Here is a 22,107-nt window from a genome sequence, read left to right on the forward strand (position 1 = left end):
GTCTTGAGAGACAAGATAATTCCTCCTCCTGTTGAATAGTTTTATATGCTTTTTCAATTATCGTACTATAATAGGCCTACATATCAATCTATGACAACCAATACTCCAAGTGGCTTGTAATACTTGGCTGTTATCTTTATGGTTCGTTGGAGGATTCTACGAGAATAAGGATGAAACATAAGAATATAATGTTCAACTAAATTGGATAACTTTGAAACATGTGAAAAAGTATTTCTCATTTTGGACAGTTTCCATGAGTTTCACAGAGCAAATTCAGGACAGAAAAAAATTATTAATTATTTCAATAGTGTCCCAACAATTCCAGAGACGTCTAGAGAGGAGCTCACTAATGGAATTTATTACTGTCCGCGAATATTTTAGGATTTCCAAAAATAAGTTCCAAGATCACCTCTTGGCAAAGTATCTTTGTTGGAAGCAAGGTCTTGGCAGCTGGAATGTAAATGATAGGTTCATTGGTCAACGATGCTTAACTATTGTATCGCATTAACATACTTCAGACAGGTCAGTGGAATCATGATGGCAATAATAACATATTCACCATAAGGTCTATTTTTCAATTAGCATACATTATTTAGAATAAACAAAAGAAATTAAAAAAGGGAATGAGTCGAGAATCAATAAGAATTGTTATGAGGCAATTTAAAAAAAAATATTATGCGTTGTTTAATAAATAAAGTTATTTTTCAACTGTCATGAAAGTTAGATAAATTTGCTTTTGTGCTCATATCACTGTTTGTGTTTTATACATAAACGCTCACTAATAGAATTAATTACTGTCTGCGAATATTTTAGGACATGATAATGTTGTACACTGATAAGCGATTGAACGTCTGGACATTTTCAATTCATTCTACTGCATAATTATTTACATTGTTACTGTCTGAATCACCAAGTACTGGTGATTCCTCATTTAATAATAATCTATTCCCCGCACAAATATTTAATTGGTTCATGCTTTCTCCTATCCATTCAATTTTATTGAGTCTAGATTCCTGAAAATAATATTTTATAGCTTCTCTGTCATGTATTATAGGGCCAGATCAAAATTTATGAGTCGCTATAAACAATGATTTAAATATTAGAAACAAATTTTTGCTTTGAATTATTATAAAGGAACTCGTTGTATGTTCACTGTATGAAAATGTTTATAGTTTGAGAAACTCTTGTAGGCTATCAATGGTTATCATGAGTCATTGAAATATCCAATCATTGATTACCAAGCTAATGCATATTGATTGTGTACTGGTTCTCATCGAACTCTCATCATACAAGTTGGTAGATCATCTCTATCCTACCAAAATTCTTAAAAGAATCCCAATTCCTCATTATTCATCATGAATCAAAGAAACATTATTATATAAAATTTAAAACTTAATGCTTTTGCTGAGTTCTTGCAGATATGGTGCAATGATACGTTAATGATTCAAATTTGATGTGAATTTCTACTTACAAGATGTATGATAATTGGATTGGTAGGCTATACTCTTTTCTGCATTTTAAATTGATTACCAACTGAATAATTTAACATTACCGATTTTGCAACAGATTATTCATTACGTCTAGAATGATAAATTTTAAACAGTATAAGCTAAAGACTATGTGCGTCATGTTTATAATTTGGAAATCTTTTATCCATTATTTTTAAACGATCAACTATTAATCAAAATAGGTTTCTTCTTTGGAAAAGTTGACAATGATAAACAATCTTTAAACTTCATGGTGTAGAATATTAATAATAATTGCTAAGATCATCAACGCCAAACACATAATTGGAATACTGACCTTTTTGATTCAGTAAAAAATGTTCAACAGTTCAAAAAAAATCTATTGTCAGTTCAGTTAAATTTTGGCACTTGCTGTGGAGAGCTAGAGACTGGACCCGTTTGGTTTCCGAACTCTCAGCACACGTTTTGATTTTAGTTTTCAGTTCGAAATGTCACGGAAATTTTTTGAAGAAGTGATAGAGTGTAAAGAAGATGAAGAAGTCACACATATCTTGGTAAGGATAGAGATAAGAGTTGGATAAATGAGGTGTTGGTGGAGAAAAGTCGCGCAAGTCCTGAATAGATGTAAAGTGTAGCGGAAGAATAGAAAGACAGATGTGCCGATGTGCCCGGCTCAGCTGTGAGCGCTCCACTGCCAACTCAGGCACGTTATTGATCGCGTTTTGCGCAGGCGTAAACGTCACAAAACTCCCTCTTTACGCCGGATTTTCCCCCAGAAAACGCGCGCCGATAAACGTCCGCCGCACGGAGGAAAACTGGCCTGTTTATTATTGTATACGCTGGAAGCCTACTAAACGGCAGACAGGTCTGGCGGGGAGAGGCCAACAGCCATTTATTCAAAATAAACAAGCTTCGCTTTGAAGTTTGAGAGATAAAATAAATATCATCGATCTATATGACGCATTCACTATTCAAACTTGATAACTTCATTTGACGTTTCCACCCAAATTAAACTGACGACTGCAATTGTGAAAAACAAAACTATAAAATGGGCGTAGGCCCATATTCCGTACTCCCGGATCCCGTGACTTGAAAGAAGTTGGAGTCGTGAAATATATTAGGTCATCCTGGAACAATAGGAACGTCCAGAAGTCCTGGAACAATACAAATGCCGTCCGGGTATTTGGAGTATTCCAGGAACAATTTAGAATCGAACAAATAATTATGAAGAATAGAAAAAGTTTAATTTCAAGAATATAACGCCTCGGCCCACCAAGCTCGGAAGATACATTATTTGAACTTTGTCAAATCGTCTACACTTTACGAGTGAACTGAACATACGATTCCTATGGCGATAGGTTCTATCATTGAATGTGATTAAATTTGGCATAGCATAATAGTATTCTAGATGCTGAACAAACCAAAATTTAAAATTTTTATTGAACACAGAATTTTCAATTCAATTTTAATGAATCTGGATTAGATTGAATATTACAGTGCACTCATAAAAAGCGAACCCGGTTAGACCAATTTCAAACGACTTGACCAAGCTTAGATAATTAGAGAGATAATATACAATAATTTTTAAACTGTATTGTCTGAAAAAAGAATACAGGTGAATTTCTGTCATCCATTCATAATTTTATACAGCATAATACAGTTCAACAGTTGAGGCACATAGTATTTAAAACTCGAAGATATTTTCAAATCAATTAATTGTTAACTAAACTGTAAATTTGTACTTTGATCTAGTTTAAAAGCAATGAGTTATTCATCTATTAACTGTAGAGCATCTGTGATTAAATTTGGTATAGCATAATAATATTCTAGATGCTGAACAAACCAAAATTTTAAATTTTTATTGAACATAGAATTTTCAATTCAATTTTAATGAATCTGGATCAGATTGAATCTTACAGTAGTGATTTTGTGATGATTTTGTGATGGTGAACTGATGGAAGGGTGGAGTAGCCCAGTAATGATCAACGTGGAGCATTCATGAAGCCCACAGCTTATGAATACATAACAGATTCATGAGAGTTGCACGTGCAGCCCTCTTGTTTGTTAGAGGCGGCTTGCAATCTGTGACATTTCAGCAACAAAACAATGATAACTTGATAAATTTTATACAGCAATGGCCTTCAGGCCGTCTGCCAGGAGTTGACTACTATTAGATTCTACAAAAATAATTAATTATGTAATTAAGTCAGGAGAAAGATTGCATTATCAAGTGTTGAACTCCTCAATCAGGTGAGATCGGTACCTCCAGGCTATTCTTATGAATTTTATCAATTTCTCCCAGCTCTCCCCGTTCAATACATCAATAACCTGTCGCTCGTTTAGCTCTCGCATTCCCCATATACTAAATCTGAACTCCGACAAAACTGAACACTTACCCAAGAAATGGATGATATCTTCATTTTGCCCGCTGTTGCACATCGAGCATAGCAGCTGACGACCCTCCCTTCCCACTCCATAATTTAGAGGCCATAGTGCTGCTCTTGACTTGACTATCATGGCTATTTCTGCTCTATTTAGGTTGGCATGAATATAATCGTTGTCTCCCAAATCGTGCTTCAATTTCACATATATGTCATGGATTGTAGCCCTTCCCGCTCTCTCCCAGCATTTATTCCGAAACTCTTGAATCATACATTCCCGGAGCCTCTCCAATTCCGCAGCTCGATCGAGAACACTAATAGGACATACACCCACCTCACATTGGTATCTGTTGTTAAGAATCCTCCATTCCTTGAACCAACCCATGTTTCTTTCAATCATTATTTCCGCCAGAAAACGTGTCAGTCGTAATGTTGGCAGCCCTAATACTTAAGAATATATTTATAGTGCATCTTGAATGTGTAAAAGAATAGCAGATCCCTCCTTGTCTCCAAATACAGAATGTAATTGGGGGTGCTGCGAGGCAGAGAGAATAATCTTTTCATGAAATACCTCTGAAAAATCTCCAACCCCTCAAACATTTCAATACCCCAGACTTGCGCGCTGTAACTGACAACTGTTCGCAGAGCTGCGTCAAAAACCTCCCACTTTGCCTTCACTGGAATTATATTATTAGTAATGACACTACTCCACACAGAATTAAGTCCACATTTAGCGGCTGTCACTCTTTCGGCAATATGTGTTCGGAACTTCATAGTGGACGTAAAAGTCACTCCTAGATATTTGTAAGAGTTGACAACTTCAATTTTCTCTTCTCCCCAATACCACTCCTCGTGCCCCGCCAATCTTCCCCCTTTTCGGAAAACCATGATTTTAGATTTATCCATATTTATATTTATTCCCCATTCTTCACAGTAGCACTTTAGTCTATTCATCATTCTCTGCAAGGATTTGGGCGCATCTGCCAACATCACCAGATCATCCGCATATAGCAATCCTCTAACGTTTCTGTCACGAATCCATAGCCCTTCACCAACATATTCCAACAAATCATTAATAAATAACGAGAAGAGCATGGGTGACAATAAACAACCCTGTCTCAAGCCACAAAATGTCTCAAACTCGCCAGTAAGCCCATTCGATGTGCACACTGCAGATCGCGTACATTTATATAATTCTTGTGTCATCTTGATCAGTTTCGAAGGTACTCCCATTTCATGCAACTTATACCAGAGAGCCCTTCTATCTATAACGTCAAATGCCGATTTGAAATCCACGTACATGCAATACACTCTACTTCTTCTTTTTGCTGTTTTCAATGCGACTATACTTCTCAAGTTGAAAATATTATCTACCGTTGAATACCCCTTTCTAAAACCAGCTTGACTCTCTGTTAATACGCTATTTTGGCTCACCCATCTCTCGAATCGCCTCAGTAATATCCCCGCAAACACTTTTACTCCTGCATCTATGAATGTTATACCTCGATAATTCTGAACTAGCGCAATGTCCCCTTTCTTATGTATAGGGAAAATGATAGCTTTTCCAAAACAGGCCGGCAGTTGCCCGAACCCAATAGCGCTGTTAAAAATTCCAAGCAATACATCTACGAAACATTGTGGGGCGTATTTGAAAAATTCTCCTGGTATGCCATCCACTCCTGTCGCTTTCGCATCTTTCAACTTTTTCAATACTGCCACTATTTCGGAACGGCTTATCTCAGCGTCATAAATATGATCCTGCCAACAAGGTTCAGCATACAAGATAGTCTTCGCCCTCCCCTCTAAAGCCAACAGACCTTGAAAATGAATCACCCACTCCTCCGCTGTTATATCCACTGAAAACTTATATGTACTCCGTTTGAAAATTTTAACAAGCTTCCAAAATTCTGTTGTATCCCTTATTGCTTTGAATTTATTCCCAATGCTCTCGTAATAATCCTTCTTTTTCTGTGTACACATAGTTTTATATGCTTTGTTTGCACTTATGTACATGTTTCTAGTCCATTCATTATTACAAGTTCTAAACAGCTGCAAATTAGCAAAACTTTTATCTCTAGCTTTTCTACAGTCCCAATCAAACCATATATTTTTACAAATTTTGGAATTTCTCTTTTTATCAATCGCCTGTCTGCCAGCAGCCTCATGTATCATCTTCAATAAATTAGACCAACTATTATCTACATCCCCCTCAGAGTTGAAATCTCTACATCTCACCTCCAGCTCATTTTTGTAAATATCCGCGTTTTCCTTTTTCCATTTTAATTTCGACTGTGGCTTGAGTATCTGATTGGGCTGGTCTTTTATCCTAAGCTTTAACCGTAGAGTAATTGGCATATGATCAGAGAAAATGCAACTGCTCACCATGAAGTCATGTATCTTTCCCAATAAGCTTGCTGATACTAAACACAGATCAATAACTGAACACCCCATAGCTCCAATAAAAGTATACTCTCCTTCCCAATCACCCTTCATTCTACCGTTCAACACCGTCAAACCAAATTCATCACACATATTCATAATCATACGCCCTCTTGCATTAACACCTTATCCTTTGAGCATCTAATCGACTCGATTCCCCAATCACTCTCTATAAGTTCGACAGGAAGAACCTGTCCCTCCCCTATCCTACCGTTGAAATCCCCCATAATTATCATTTCTATTTCATTATCACATGCTTCCAATAAACTACACATTCTATTGTAATCAGCTTCCCATGAAGAGCTACTGACAAAATAACTTGGAACCAAATATAAAGACCTATCTCTTTCAACGGTCATTGTTATTATCTGCATCCCATTTACTTTAAGAAAATTGCATTCTCCTTTCCTAGCTTTTTTAAATCCTAACAAAATTCCCCCACTCGCCCTACCAAAATGCCTCTCTCTTTCGGCTGATACCCATTCAAGATTGTAATTTGAAAAATAATTTATATATTTACAGAAGTCTTTCACTTCCACGAAAGTTTCTATCAAAAAAAATATATCATAACTTTGAACAAAATCAATAAAACCTGGTATCTGGCACTTACCTCTCAAGCCTGCAACATTATAAGCTAGAATTTTACAGTCATTATCATTTTCCTGCACCTGACAGACACATTTTTCCTATTCATCAAAACAATGATTTCAACGCAATTCATTGGTTTTGATTGTGCTACTCGATGAATCTGAAGCAATTGAATGGAACACTAAATTGAAATTTCATAGATGAAAAAAAATTAAGTAGCACACTAAATGATAACACGGCCTGTACAATAATCCTAAAAAGAAAACGAGAAACATTTTTTTGTAATTTTTTCACCCTGTAGTAAAGGGTTTGTTCGCTATAAATCATAGGTGATTAAGATAATGCTATTCAAGTATGGGTAATGGTGAGCTTACTGCTCTTTCTAATGATATTGAATTAGTTGAAGATAAAATTCATCAAGTGAAATTCCCAGTAGAACTCTCAAGTACGAATATGGAAGAATTTTACTTCAGTAGTAATTGGGAATTTATCTATTTATTAATCTTCCAATGTACACACAAACTCTACAAAGAAATATTTAATAGAGAAAGTACATAAAAATATTGAAATACGACATCTAAATAGTACAAATAACAAGTAAATAACAAGAACTTAGTTAGCAACAAGAATTATTCTAATATGGGAATGTGATGTGCACTTGATCTTGATAGACTTGGATGTTAAATTTCAAACTGAATTTTCATTTTTTATGACTTTGATTAACAATAATTGAATAAACTTCTAAAAACAAAGTTATTACGTATTTACAACATAATCATGTTTGTTTTTTATATATTTCAAGTTCTAATTCTAGAAAAAACGTTTATGAGAGAAATATTGAGCAATTTTGTTTTAATCAAACGTTTAATAGCAGGATGGTTGATTTCTTGGAGGGAACTATTTTGTATTTGAAATTGCAATGTGTTTCTTTATGAGTTATTTCCAGAAGTTGTTGACTTCTGAATATTAATAGAAACAAATGGAAACAACAACTTTTTACAGCATCGAAAGAGAGAGCAGAAACAAGAGGCATATGCCACACTTCCCTGATTTATGTCTGAATACCAGACTGAGTTTGAAACTTTGAAAGGTTTCATTTTCACAGATGAAACAAAATGCTGAAGATTTCCAAAGTATTTCTTCTGTATGAAGTTGATGAACTGAAGTAATTTTGTAGAGCTAGGTCAAAACCCGGAATTTCAAATTAAGACGATGCAGAAACGCAGTAAGCAATGTAGGGATTATACTACTGTATTATGCTTTTCACATTCTCTTCTTATAATTAAAGACTGGCCTTTGGGTTATGATCTCTGTGATATGATTTTGTGTCTAATGAATAACTAAATAGTTTTTAGATTTGATTGGGACTGATACTTTTATAAATTTTAAGTTTAGTAACAACAGGTTTTAGAGTTTAAATAATCATATTTTTAATGAAAACAAATAAAGCTTTTCAACTAGATTGTGCAACTGGAATGGGAAGGAATTAGATAAATAGGACTAAATAACTAATTATTTATTAGATCTGATTGGAACTGATACTTTTATAAATTTTAAGTTTATAAACAACAGGTTTTAGAGTTTGAACAATCATATTTTCACTTAAAACAATAAGCTTTTCAACTAGAATGGAAGGAATTAGATAAATAGGACTAAATAACTAATTATTTATTAGATCTGATTGGAACTGATACTTTTATAAATTTTAAGTTTATAAACAACAGGTTTTAGAGTTTGAACAATCATATTTTCACTTAAAACAATAAGCTTTTCAACTAGAATGGAAAGGAATTAGATAAATAGAAGGACTAAATAACTAATTAGTTTTCAGATCTGATTGGGACTGATACTTTTATAAATTTCAAGTTTATAAATAACAGGTTTTAGAGTTTCAATAATCATATTTTCACTGAAAACAATAAGCTTTTCAACTAGAATTGGATGGAATTAGATAAATAGAAGGACTAAATAACTAATTAGTTAATAGATCTGATTGGGACTGATACTTTCATAAATTTTAAGTTTATAATCAACAGGTTCTTGAGTTTGAATAATCATATTTTCACTGAAAACAATAAGCTTTTCAACTAGAATGGGAAGGAATTAGATAAATAGAAGGACTAAATAACTAATTAGTTTTCAGATCTGATTGGGACTGATACTTTTATAAATTTTAAGTTTATAAACAACAGGTTTTAGAGTTTAAATAATCACATTTTCACTAAAAACAAATGAAGCTTATCAACCTGATTGTACAACTAGAATGGGAAGGAATTAGATAAATAGAAGGACTAAACTAATTCATGCTTCTATGGATGATTATAATAAATATTTTATATTGCAAATCTTCTATTGAATGCTCAACATCTTTAATACTAATAAAATTATGTGAAGAGATTCCATGATATTATGAAACGATAACTATTCTCAATGATAGCAGTAAACTGTGTACAGGACTCGTACAGTATCTGTATCCTAATGATGGGAGTTGGGAGACAAAACAGAACTGTTGCGAAGGTAATACAGTAAATCCATGCACCAATAGGGATAGAGATTTATCAAGAGCAGACATACCCTAGTAATACAATACCATAGCCTTTGCCATTCATCTTGCTGTCATTTCATGTTCAGTGCAGCGTAAATCGCAGCTTTACAAGCTGAGCATTGGAATTGTTCTCGCTGATAATGTGCTACTGTCAGATAGCAAGTTGATTAACGAGCAGGAGACACATATGCGCACGCAAATCTTCACATCTCAGATGCCGAAGCTGGATTATTAGAGTTGAAGAGTGAACTGCTAATTTGAGGAAGAGCGTTCATGACCTGGCTGCTCTGAATATTGTGAGCGCATGGTATGGATTTACTGTAAGCATCTCCGGTTTCCTATGATAGTTCCATTCAGTTTGGATCCAGTAGCAAAGCTAAGAGCCTGTTCACATGACAGCGATTTACGTTCGGTTGTTGCGCGGTTGACAAACCGAGCGATTGCCAGGTATAGGGAAACACATGGTGCCGTTCACATGCATCGCTCGGTTTTAGTAGTCGCCGGCGAATCGCAGCGGTTGTAGTCTCAGACTAAAACCGCTCGGTTGTCGCTCGGTTGCACGGGCGGCTCGATATACTAGAGCAGGCATGAGAGCGTAGACATGTCTTCAGTCAACCGAGCGGTTTCGATCAGAGAAGTAATATATGTTAAGAGTAATAATATATAGTGATTAAGTACATAGATTAAGATATTAAGATTGAGTACATAGATGTTGTACCTAGTAATTATTTATCATAACCGAGCGCAAACCACTCATGAATCGCTGTCATGTGTACGAGGCTGGCAAACCGAGCGATTTGCCAATAAAGCGACAACCGAGCGTGAATCGCTGTCATGTGAACAAGCTCTAAGACTGAAGGGTCCCCGGGGTATAGATGTATTTTACAAAGAAAGAATCACATGATCAAGGTAGATTGCCAAATATCTACTAACTGTTTACACAAAATCTTGTTAAAGCTGCGTTTACACCAAAGTTATTAACAAATAATGTTAATAACTTAATCTTTATAGATTCTATTGGATTGAACAGAACTTGACAAACACATATGTTCATCATGTTTGTGTATAATAAGTTATGTTCAATCAAATAGAATCTAAAATTATTCAGTTATTAACATTTTGTTAATAGCTCTGGTGTAAACCCAGTGTTAGGAATTGACAAATGCATTTACAAATGAAAATAATTCCAAATATAACAAAACGTTTCCCAAACAACTAGGTTAAGCAATGACTTGGATCCTTGATATAAATTTATTGGGACCCTTTAATCTTTAAAGATTAAAGATTTACAACAGTGATCATTCAGATTCAACAGCAATGAGTACGAAGAAGCTAAACTCATTGTTAGAAACCAATGACTAGTTCAGTGCTAGTGCATAACTTGCTATTGTTATAAACAGTTCGAGAGTTAAGTACCTATAATGCCCACCACACTAAAAGTTATATTTGAAAATCACTAACGAAAATTGGCAAAATATATTTCATAATTTACCGACAAGAACAAAACCGACTAGACGCTACCAAATCAACTGGAAACAGTTATTTTAAAATAATGAATTTTACTTGAATTAATTATTATATCTTATTATTTGAAACTAGAATCGAATAACTTGAATGAACTTCAATACGTATTATTTGGATATGTATACTGTACTCAGCAACTACATAATTGAGACAGCATATTCAACCAATAAGTAGTGCCATGGAAAATTACAATTTGAACAACAAGCCCTTATTTGGATGTTCATTATGCCTATCATTAAGCGGCTACGTTTGCTTGCAGGAAAAATGTTGACGAAATAATTTGTGTCCCACAAGATGAACCCACGCACAGCTATCAACTTTAATGGCTTGTTTCCACAATTAGAATTTCCTTCTTATAAATGATGCATGAGACGCCAACCCATATGACTACGGTAGCTCGTTAACAGCACATACACTGAATAAGCTATCCCTTCAGTTTTTTTAACCCCGGCGACCTGAACGGTCTCGACCTGTAACTGGACAGTAAACTGTCAAATTAAGCAGAAATAGAGGACAGATTCAACTGTTATTTGGTTATAATAAATAACTGTGAATGATATCGGTTAAGCTTTAGAAGAATATTGTGCTGGGAAATATTGATCTATATTTTCGCTAAAAGTGTGAGTGTTAATCTCCTGTGTAATTGAGCAATAATTTTCAGAAATAATATGGAATATGAAGAACTGGATGATTACTACCATTTAGTTACTTCCATTATATTTAGAATAACGTATTCAATGAACCGAATCGAATTTAAAATGTAATTGTCAATAAAATGTTAGAAATAATAAATTGAGTGATCAAGGGCACAGCTTTAGCCATTATTTACGGTCATTAAAATGAATCAATCATTTATCACAATCACAATTAGTGTAAAATTTGATAGATTGAATAGATATTGAAAATTAAAGTAATAAATTATGATATATTAAGAAGCACTTGTATCTATGTTCATCTCATGGTATCTTCAGTTCGCTATTGAGTAATGTTGAGTTGTAGTGATGTCAAGAGCATTGAAACAAGAGTTCTATTTTTAAAATGGAAATCATTAATTCCAGAATCTTAAATAGTATATTTCGCACCTAGAGCAGAAAATGAGATTTTTCCAGCTCGAAATCGGTTTTCAAGTCCGAGGCCGTAGGCCGAGGACTAGAAAAGATTGAGAGCTGGAAAAAACTTTTTTGCCCGTGGTGCGAACGATATTTTTCGCCACACTACAGGTATTGCTGACAAAATAAATAAAGAATACAAAATAAAGAATACTCGTTAAGCTATCGTACCTATCTCTTGATTTTAGTGGTAGAAGATTTGCAGTCAGGATTTCAGATTCTTTTAAAATTTCACTTGGAATACCACAGTCATCTTCAAGCATTTTTGAAAATTCGGAATGCACTAATCAACAATAAATAATTGAATAAAACTGGTTGCGAAGCGAATTAGTTTGATTCGAAACTGGAACTGAAATCATGGCGACTTTAGCTGATGATGAAAGTGGCCACTCGCCCGATCTAGCGGATGACTTATTAACTACTTCCATGAGCGGCTGGAAAGAGACAACTTTCTGGCCTAGCCCGGAAAAGAAACCCTTTTCTGACGTCGTCTGCAAACAAGGTCTTTCAGATCTACGTAGGGACTGGAAAACAGCTGCTTTCTGTGCAGTGTGGCGAAAAATCTATATCATCAATTCAATTCAGTAAGGATAATTTGAATTTGAATTAGAATTGGAATGTTTCAATATGAATGAAGTCTACAGTTTTTCAGTAGAAAAAATCGAAGGCCCGGTTGCACAAAAGCCGTTTAAATTTTAATCGTGATTAATTTCATCAGAACCAATCAGAGAAGGCGTTTTTGAAAAGACAGCTTCTCTGATTGGTTCTCGTGGAAATAATCACGATTAAAATCTTAGTATTCTAGGGTAAACGGATTTCTGCAACCGGCACTCAAGTCTTCAGAATTGATTAATCGATTCAAATGGGCAGAATCATACTTTATTAGGTTTCTGAAAGACACCAGTAACGTAACATTCACGAGATACTTGAATTTCATTACTATGAAATTTTATTACTACCTATGTAATTTTATAACACGAGATACCATGAATTTTATTGCAAACCATGCAGCTCTCTTATTTAAATGAAATAGGTTGATTTATATAAATCCACAGACCAATGAAATTCCAAAATAATAGAGCCTGTAAATTAGATTTGTATTGCTTTATTATGTGAGCTTACAGAGAATGATTTAATGATTGTGTAAGAGTGAAAGAAACGATGACAGAAAAATAAGAAGATTACCATTAGAATCAGAATACGGAGAAATCTGTTTTGAAATCAAACTCGATAAGAAACTATGTTATTGAATGCCAAATTGAATGAATGTTGGCCCCCATATCAACTCCCCTACAAAGGCACTCCGGTTTTGAGTTTTTCATTCGTGGCACATGTGTGTTGCATGTGTCACTACTAAATTAATATCAATCTTTATTAGCACTTTGTTTCTATTTTTGGAAATTAATTTGGACAGTATTTTTCGGGATTTAACTACTTGAAAAACACTTTGAATACCGGTATTTGAAAAAATCATACATTAATATTTATGAATACAATAGAAGCATAAGTTTCAAATACATCAGTATGTCTTGCGTTTTTAAATTAATAAGAATGGGTTCCTTGGAATAATTTATCACTACAGAATAATCAATTATTCATAGATTCAGCAATCTACTGATAAATTTTTTTCTATTATGATGAATTAGTATTAAGGTTAACTATAAAATGTACAATACAGTATTGTAAAGTAGGTATTTTAAATAGAAATATACTTCAATTAAGAATATTTTCTATAATAGGAATTATAGATATACGGTATTTACTACAATCATGAATCTCGGGTTTTGTATTGAGTCTCTTATTAATAAAAAGGATTATATTTTTTTGCATAATAATGGACAAAAAATAAGGTAAGAAATTGAGTATAGAAGTGGGAAATTCGAGTTTTGCAGCATAGTACCGTGACGTGATGAGATTAATCAATAGTCAATAGATAGAATAAATAGAATAATTAATAGATTAATCAATATTTATAATCTCATATATCATGACCTTTCAAAACATTTTAATGTATTGATGTGGCTAGGCAAATTTTATAAAATCATTGAAAATTGAACAGTTTAATTTAGAGTCAATAAACTGCAGATGAAAAGTCTGATCACGTGAGTAAGTGGGAGATAAGAGAAAAATAGCTGGATATTTATAGAAGCTCAAAAAATAATATTCACATGAGGCCATTTCGAGGTGATGAAAATTTAAATGGAGTGAGTAATCGTCGTTACTCCATTCATCTCATCTCTAAGTAGACCATCATTCATAACTGGCTTTGGAAGCTTGCCTGAATATTGAAATTCAAGGCAGAGATAAGGCATCCCAAGGATAATGATTGAATCAAGATGAAATTGAAATTTATTTTGGCAAGAAATTCACATCCTTATTAACTGACAACTACGAAAGATACTTGCTAATATTCAGTACTATGTAATTTAAAAAGTAATATATTCCATTTGTATTATTGGAATATGTTTTAGAGATTATGTAGATGAGCATTTCTCATATTTTAAAGTGAGACATGATTCATGAACTTTCTTATTATTATTGAATTATATTCCATTATTGCAATTTCTCTTTTGCTTAAAATGTGTTACTAATGCATATTTTGCTGTTACTTCGTGTTGAAAAGTAAAATAAAAATACTATTTTTTATACTATATTCATACTATTATTTAAATGAATAGAATCTTCTACAATCCACATTACAATACATGTGATGATTCTAGTAAGAAACATTATGCTTTAAAAATTTTCATTCTGCAATCTGTTCATTATATGAGAATATTTGTTAGAAAATGTAATTAATCAATAATTAGTTTTAAAACTATGCAAATGTTCAGTATTCGATGAGTACAGAGTTAAATCCATTACATAATCTCACATCCTAGAATATTTGAATAAATTGATTATTATTTTCAATGTATAAAAGCAATTATTTTAAATCAATATTATATGCGTGGGTGTAAAATGTATAAAACGCACGTTTGGCTACAAGAGGAAGCATAAAAATTCTAGATCTGACTGGATCCTAGAGATAAATTTTTATAATATCCTAAACCTAATTTTTCATTTGCAACAGATTGAAATGCATATTGTTATTGTAGTAGAATTTTCAACTATGAATATGGTAGCTCCATGGCAGTGAAATTGTTGAAAGTATTTCTGGTGAAGCCATAATAAGCATGGTCCAGTGTTTGAGACAAAGAAATTGAAGGAAAAATTTCGAATTACATAGGTATTTTATTTTCATTTGTCAATTTATTTTCAATTAGGATTGACTGTTACACAACTAACATCTGATACAGAAACAATGTAGTAAACTGAATAGGCGTTTAATGATGTTGTGCTAGTATTCATCCAATTTAGATACTAGACATCAAAAGTTCAAGGCCGACGAAACATAACTTTAAAAAATGAGTTGAAATGGAAAACTGTCCGATGAATCCCATCACCTTAGCGACAACATCGAGACGAATAGAGTCTATTTTCGGACTGCAGTGGAAGCAGCGGCACAATCTCATTCTGTGTTTCATTGAATAATGCACAAATGAAAACTGACAGTCGTATTTGGCAAATGCATTAGTGAGCGCCACTGCAGCTTGTAGCAAAACGTTGTTGCTGTTCCACGCCGATCTATGGGCCTCATCACCAAATCAATATTAGCCGAAAGTTCATCCCAACTCAGCCACTACTGCTCACATAATATTTGCCAACACGTTCATGAATTTCAATCTAATCACCTATAAAACATGTACGATTTTGCACAACACAGTTAGTTCAACATCCAATAGCCTACGGTACTGTAATCATCTTGTTCAATACTCAAAATATGTCAATAAGGTAGTTTAACCGTTCGAACCGTTTAGCCAAAATGATTCAATTGAACACTGATAATGGATTTTTCATGGGATATACCTTGGACATTACAAAATTATGAATCATTGACTGCGAATGAAACAGTTTGTTACAAAATTATTTGCTCACACTGACACTGAACTAATAAAAAGTTGATAAAATAAATGGACCAGTTTGGTACGAAATTGGTTCATACTGAGTAAAAACGTGATATACTGTTCATGAGAATGATGTAGCCATATAGCCTAGAGTGTATGGGAAATGGGTGGAAAGATGACGAGAGATTGATGAGCCTAATTTCAGGTAGATTCCGAATCATCGGGATGGGATTTTTGTAAGCTCATATAAAATTGACGATTTTCAGAGATATCCTCAACCTGACATCCTTCAAGCGTGAGATCCAAAAACACGACGTCCATCTAATCAGCGTGATTAGACGGCTCTGGGTGACTACGAGGACAATTATCCATTTGGAAAAGACTATAATCCCCAATGCCCCACTTTTATTAGTTTTCAAGTAGACTATGTAAGTAACTTATGTAGTTAGAGCTTAGAGTTCATTATCCTTTACAATGAACTAATAAATAAAACATTTCCGGCCAATATTGTTGAAGTTACAAATTGAGAACTCTAGTTTTTCTTTTTGATGATAGATACCGCCCTTATCATCAGTTCAAAGGTGATTCAATGTTGTGTATAATAGGCATGATCTTTAATGAGAGAAGGGTGATGGCAAATGTGTTGATAAAATAACACTATAAGACTTTTGTAGTTTTGTAGTTTTCAAGTTCTAAAAAGCAAACAAGACACAATCATATATTTGTAGATTCAGAAAAATGCGAGTGAAGATGAATGATAATATGTATACAATAATTTGGAAAGGCAAACTACAAATTGATAGCTCGATTATAGGTCACACAATTCCAAAACGTGCCTACTTCGGAGTTTTACATTCTCATAGTACAACCAATAAAAAATCGAAGTTGTCTATCGAGGGAAGGTCAGGGTTCATTTTGATGATTTAAACTTTAATAAGTATAAACTTATTATCATTGTAGTTGACTAGGCTCAAACAGGAATTGATAAATTGAGTTGAAAAACATGAGACGTTTTTATCTCTGAATAAATATACTAGCATATTGATCACACATATTAACGCCCAGCCAATCAATGCTCAACAGATTATTAAAGATGAGTTCTAAGTAGTATTCTTTTAATTCGCAAACATTCGTGGTAGTATTGGTGTGCGAATTTCGATTTAGATTTCACAATATTTTTTTCGTTTTTGTGTGAGTATCATCTACCGATTGGATTGGGAGAAGTTTCATAAACAACTCTGAATAGAAACCTCACTCTTTGAAGATTTTTTTTAATGAATTGTGAAATGCAATAAAAGTCTAATAATCAACCAGTCGTTGAGGAATCTTATATTTAACAGCACATCAGCATTACAGCCTTCTACAGCCACAGTTATAATAAATTTATTTTTAATTACATTCTAAAGTAACAATAATGATAGTTTGAGTTACATTATTGTCAAACATAATAATAAATTATAACTGGAAATTATTCTGGAAATATGTAGCATTATGAAATAGGCTACCAGAGAAGTTAAAAGTACGACTATATACAGTAGCTACAAACTGGGAAATGTTATAACAAAGATTGGTTTTATGAGAAGAGTATAAACAAGTTTCTTTGAATAATAATTGATAGTAAACATTTGCTTGATGTTCCAACGGCCACTTGGACGTCTGAGCAATCAATTATCACAGGAAAGTAATCAAGTTCAACTTTTGCAACATCAGAATGCTTTTAAAAAATAGTGTTTCACAAATTTCATTCGGTTAATTTAAGAACAATATTTTCGCAGCTGCTTGACTCAAGCTACAAAAGAGTTGATCATAATTATTATGCTATGAGAAAAGTTAAAAGCATTGTTACTGAAATTTCACGTTTCGCATAATACTCATTCAAATTGATATTGATTTTCCAAGATCAAATGTATTTATATTAGTTCTTGTTCTTGAGAAATTGTATGCGTTAATTCGACATGCAGTCTATTTATTGTTGTACCCTATTATATTAAGGGAGCAATTTCTGTATATTTATATGGTTATATATTTATGTTCAACGGATCTCGAAAACGGCTCTAACGATTTTCACGAAATTTGGAACATAGTAGGTTTATGATATAAAAATTCGATTGCACTAGGTCTCATCCCTGGGAAAACTCGCTGAACGACATTAAAAGGATAAATACGACCTTGGAAAAACAGCTGCAAATTTTGTCGTCTGTCGATATAACGTAATGGAAGTGAGTGAACGAGTGCATGTGTAGGATCATTTAGCTGATCTCACGAGAAGAAAAAATCAGCAATAGAAACTTATTTTCGTTTATTTCTTTTTTTTAGAAAACATGTTCACTTCAGAAAGTCCAAAATAGTAACTAGATGCTGTTAGTGTAGAATAGTACATAGTATATTAACAAATATTGCAGCAAACATAGTATATCATTCTAAATCGAATTCATAGTATATCTATTTGTAATTGATGATGTGTTTGTTTTTTGAAGTGTGAATAAATTGTTATTTTGATGAGTGATAGTAGCTTAACCTAGATTTTGATTTGGACTGTAGTATAAATTTGAAAAGAAACAGTTTTGGGCATAGGCCTGTTGCTCCTCCTCATATAAATGTGAAAATAATTGTACAACTGAGAAAATGAATTAATAAATATAAACTATAAATTCAATCTTTCGTTACAAATTAGTACCCCCCTCCACACAGATGGATAGTCTAGTAGGGGGATTCCAAAATATGTTGTATATTGTATTTCATATTCGTGTATCATGTTTTTTGGAAATAAACTGAAATTGAAATTGAATTTTCTATGCTTTTACACTCCAGAGAAAAGCTCGGTCCCCCGATATTAGTTTATTAATACTGTACATTATGAGTTTAATAATTCAATGTGACAGTTAATGGTTTCCATTCAATTAAACAGAAAATTGATATTGATTTTCACTACAGCTCAGCCCTCAGCGTTACTATGATATCTCGTTTCCATTTCCAAATCTCGATAGACCCTTTTTTTATTCATTCATTATTTTTTTCATGTTTATTTACTTGGAATATTCAAGAATTTTCAAAAATTAGTTACTGTACTTGGATAGATTTTCTAATAAAAATAACTTATGTAAAGTTGTTATGTTTCAATATATAATATATCCACAATGAGGTTGAATATATTCCAACGTTCAGATTTAAAAGAGAAAATTCGAAATCGATGATTTTTCATTATAGAGATCATGTAATAATATTCGAAAATTATAAGTTTCATTACAGGAATCATGTAATCATATTCTAAAGAACAATAGTCAGTGTGTAAAATTTATAAGTACAGAGGCAAACAAGGGAATGGAATGATTCAACGTATGCATTAGTATGCAATGCTTCATTTCCTATTTTAACCTTCACATAGAGCAAGACTGAAAAATAAACTGTCAGCTTCCTTCACTAAATTGACATGGATGTCAAACTGCTTTGATGTGCTCGAGTTGATGCTCTTCAATCATCCATCTAGAGGGGGTCGGTCGGTCGTGCTCTGGAATTAAGCAACTTCAGAAATGCTACCGTCTTGAAACACTGTAGGCAACTTCTTTGAGGAAGGATCAAGGCTGAAAAACAGCTTTTTACAAATTAGCCTAATTGCACCTCTCGTATTCCACCAGTGTCAACAAAGCATAAACTATTTTGGAATTGGAAACTGTCTTTGAAGCTCTGGAGATTAAAACAAAACAATTTGGTTTTGATATTCTACTCTACTTGATCGTTGAAGGATTTTGCGATATTTTTTAGGTAGTGTTCAGTAAAAATAATTTATAGTTTAGATTGAAACAAACCAATTTGGTTTTGATATTCTACTGTCCTTGATCATAGAGGGGTATTGCGATATCTTTAGGTATTGTTCAATAAATAATTCATAGTTTACATTGAAAAAAAAATTTGGTTCCGATATTCTACTCTACTTGATCATAGAAGGGTTTTGCGATATTTTGTAGGTATTTTTTAATGAATAATTCATAGTTTATAATTTTCAATATTCTCAATCGCCTATACGTTTAAACAACTACCAATTCAGGTATTATATTTTTTCAATGTTTACTTATTTTCCATCAGATTTTATAGGTCTCATTTTATTCTGGAAAATACAAACAACAAATTTGATAATCTACAGTTTCATTCATCAGGTATTTAATTAAAATATTTTTTCAATATTTATTATTCCTATATTTCTATTTCTTTTTAACTGCTTATATTAATACATTTTTTAACATTTCACGTTTTGCAATCTATATTTTTCAAGTTTCTTATTTTGTCACCGTATGTATAAATCTAAAAATCGAAAAGTTTATTCCGGTGATAGAATTTTATTAACCCAAAAATTGTTCATCAGCTAAAATTTTCAACTGAAACTATATTTATTTATTTAAATTGCCTATATATATATATATATATATATATATATATATTATATATATATATATATATATATATATATATTCCAATTAACTGAGAAAATCAATTATAACTCAACTCAACCTCACAAATGTATCACTGTTAGGTTAAGAAATAAAAAAAATTCAACTAAAAATTCAAATGTGCATTAGCTACACAGTAATGGACATTGATATTATTTTCATAGAATTAACAATTCCTCATTTATAATATGAGGTTTTTATCTAGTCTACTAAACACTATAATATGAATTTCAAATGTGTTGAGAAGGATTTGAAAATCAAACAAAGTTGAAGAGTTACAACAAAAATTAACAGGGGAAATCAAGGGGTAGAGTTGAACAATGAAGGGAATGTAAGGTGAAATTGTGATTTACCAATATTCAAAACAAAAAGGAAACGAATTAAGACAGGGGAAGAGAAAACCAGGAATCGTAAGCACCTCTACTTAAATCTGTCTATTATTGTTCCATGAAGGCCGTTTGAATTCAAAAAGCAATTTAATAATAATAATTTAAATGATTTAATGCCTATGCAAATATACATCAGAGACATTCTAAGTGGGATGAGCTCTCCTTATTAAATTTTGTTTGAGTTCAAGCCACTTGTGCAATGACGTACACTACTTAGCCTAATAGTCTGAAAACGTTGTGAGATAAGAAAAAGCTTAGTTCCACAATAAAATATAAACAAAAATATATTCAAGGTATTATTCTTAACAAAAATATCTATTTTGATACACGATATGATATTATGATGCTACAGTATTCTATAAAGAGAGCCAAATCCCTCTGTGAAAACATGCGATCAGCACGATTTCATCAGGTGGTTCAGGCACTACCTCCGTAAACAACGCCGTAGTGCATTCGTGTGACGTCAGCAAAGGTACCGTATTGGGCTCCTACACCAATAGAAACACTAGCTAATATAGATCAGCTGTGATCAACGAATTTTTATTGATGTAGGTGCCCTATCAGTGCTGACGTCACAAGAATGCACTACGGCTTTGTTTACGGAGGTAATGGTTCAGGTCTGATGAAAACACACAAATCTTCAGAATTAATAGTATTGGGCAGTAAGTTAATCATTTCATTACGCTATGGATTAATGAGAAAGAGTGCTATAAAATTGCACATAATGTACAGTTTTTATAATCGAAAAAAATGATTTCATTGATTAATAGACTATTATGAGTAATAAGAATTAAAAACTAAATTCCAAATATGATCTTTAAAAGATTTACAGACAAGTACTCCTTTCTTTAAAATCAGAATCACAACAGCATAGGCCTACCAGTTGACAATTCTAGCAAAAAGCTTTCTATTTGCAACTATTAATATTATGACAGAATAAAGCCCCCAAAAAGCCCCCCCCCCAAAAAAACTATTTTTAAAAAGATTGCTCAACCATATCCCCGCATTATAATACGTTACATTATGAGTTGAAAATTGTATTATTTATTGATTAAACTCTACAATAAAGCTGGATTCCCATACATGTCAGGTCAGTGGAAGTGACCGGTACAGTGACAATATTATTCTCATAAGCTCTAATGTGAGTATTCATACTCGCTCAGCCGTGCTGAGTGGGAATAGTCAAATTCGAAGTCATGGGAATGATATTTTCACGGTTCCAGTCACTTTAACTGATAAGTGGGAGTCCCGCTTTATGGGAAATATCAAAATTG

At 33.0% G+C, this 22,107-nt stretch overlaps 1 protein-coding gene across 23 annotated transcripts in view; it reads right to left on the reverse strand.

Annotated features, from left to right (window-relative positions):
* The window catches only part of LOC111044353 (sodium bicarbonate cotransporter 3), a 112,519-nt gene that overhangs the window by 89,979 nt on the left and 433 nt on the right, over positions 1-22,107 (reverse strand). For 3 of the 23 annotated variants that reach the window (XM_039424489.1, XM_039424490.1, XM_039424484.1), the window contains exon 1: positions 1,804-2,186. The exons of 17 other annotated variants lie outside the window; for them this stretch is intronic. The gene's annotated coding sequence lies outside the window, so the exon portion shown is untranslated. Of the gene's footprint in view, positions 1-1,803; positions 2,187-22,107 lie in introns of those variants that run through there. 3 more of the 23 variants (XR_005570890.1, XM_039424487.1, XR_005570891.1) reach the window with 2 other exon arrangements.

Source organism: Nilaparvata lugens, chromosome 3 (assembly GCF_014356525.2).
Source record: "Nilaparvata lugens isolate BPH chromosome 3, ASM1435652v1, whole genome shotgun sequence".
Classification (NCBI taxonomy): domain Eukaryota; kingdom Metazoa; phylum Arthropoda; class Insecta; order Hemiptera; family Delphacidae; genus Nilaparvata; species Nilaparvata lugens.